The following is a 1,791-nucleotide window of genomic DNA, read 5'->3' as shown; positions in this document are numbered from 1 at the left end:
CTGTTAGTCCAGCACAGCCTCCCACCCAGCACCCACACCCCTTCCTGGTACCGTGGAGAGTGGACAGCTCCTGCACACACATCTCCCCCACACCATGGGCTCCCTGAGGCCACGAGTAGCGGGACTTCTGTCTGTGTCCCCACCCCAGAGCCGCCCTGCGGACAGAGGCGGGCAGGCAGTGCTGCAGCAGTGAGGCCTGGGCCTTCCCTCCTTTCCTCTGTCCTCACCACACTCATCCCTTCACAAGCGTGAGGCCAGCGGCCCAGGCCCCCAGCCAGGAGAGCCCAGGGCACTTTACTGCCCCCAGGAAGTGTCACACACCACAGGTGACCAGGCCTGACCTTCCCACCCAGGTGTGGGTGCCACTTGGCTCCCACGGACAGCACAGTGGGCGACACGAAGGCTGCTGTGGCCACAGGCCCCGATTAACCAGCTTCTCCTCACCCAGAGGCAGTTCTAGACAGACACCAGCCAGGACCCACCCAGGTGAGATGCCTGGTGGTTCAGCCCAGGCCACACTCTCAAGTGGGCACCCCGGACAGAGGAGCCCACACCCAGAGCCCCTCCACCTCCAGCCAACCCGTGGGCCCCAGAGAAACTGGCCCAGAAAGTCCATTTTTAGATGCCGGGCACTCATATGTGCCCAGGTGGCCAAACTCAGGGGAAAGCCAAGTGTTCCACTGGCAAAGGTCATCCAAGCAGCAGGTGAAGTATTTTGAATGAAGGCTCAACAACAGAGGGGAATTTTCACCAGGGCAAGGTTAAATTCTTAAAGAGGAATGCCATTATTATTATTATTTTTTTTTTTTTGTGGTATGCGGGCCTCTCACTGTTGTGGCCTCTCCCATTGCGGAACACCGGCTCCGGACGCGCAGGCTCAGCGGCCATGGCTCACGGGCCCAGCCGCTCCGTGGCACGTGGGATCCTCCCGGACCGGGGCACGAACCCGTGTCCCCTGCATCGGCAGGCGGACTCTCAACCACTGTGCCACCAGGGAAGCCCGGAATCCTATTTTTAAGGCAAGATAGACACATGGTCCAGCTGAGCACCTGCCCCCTGAGAGCCCGGGTGGTGTGCTGGGAGGGTGGCCTCAGCCCCTCATCCGGAAGGCCCTGGGCCCTGAAGGGCCAACATCCTGCCTGCTCACTGGTTCTATCAGACAGCAGCAGAGGCCAAAAGTCCAAGGAAGATACATGCAGGAAAAAAGAGAGCAGTCGTTCTCCTGAGAGTGAGAGAATCCAGGCTGAGTGTGCTGACTGCCCTCCCTCAGCGGCCTCAGGGCACGCCAGCCACTCCTCTGGGCGGCAGCCTTCACATGCCCCAAGCGGAAGTCCCTCCAAGGACGGGCTCCTGACCCAAGTGCAAAGCATGAAAGAAATGCGATGGGGAGGGACATGGGGCCTGGGCTGTGTGGACAGCTACCAGGATGCTGCCGGGGAAGCACCAGACAGGAAGTTTCCTTCCACACTCCACAAGGAACCCCCAGAGGTGGCCCAACACTGCTATACACCACTCAGCATGGAGCACTTTAAAAAAGCGAACTCTTTAAAACGTGACTTTTTTGTTTGCTCACAAGGCTCACAGATCACCACAAGGCTCCAGGCACAGGCCGTCGTTGATCTAATGTTACGTGACCTTGGGAAGGGCTCAGAGGAGTGCTCCCTGGGACACCCCTGGTGGCCTAGTGGTTAGGACTCAGTGCTTTCACCACTGTGGCCTGGGTTCAATCCCTGGTTGGGGAACTGAGATCGCAAGCCCCACAGCAAGGCCAAAAAAAAAAAGTGCTTCCTG

General features: G+C 59.1%; 1 protein-coding gene across 5 annotated transcripts in view; it reads right to left on the bottom strand.

Annotated features, from left to right (window-relative positions):
* Positions 1 to 1,791, bottom strand: part of CABIN1 (calcineurin binding protein 1) — a 98,563-nt gene that overhangs the window by 59,094 nt on the left and 37,678 nt on the right. The window lies entirely within an intron of this gene.

The sequence above is a fragment of the Neophocaena asiaeorientalis genome, unplaced genomic scaffold (assembly GCF_003031525.2).
Source record: "Neophocaena asiaeorientalis asiaeorientalis breed wild unplaced genomic scaffold, Neophocaena_asiaeorientalis_V1.1 scaffold110, whole genome shotgun sequence".
Classification (NCBI taxonomy): Eukaryota; Metazoa; Chordata; class Mammalia; order Artiodactyla; family Phocoenidae; genus Neophocaena; species Neophocaena asiaeorientalis.
The sequence above is the reverse complement of the archived record's forward strand: the minus strand, read 5'-3'. Positions and strand labels throughout refer to the sequence as shown.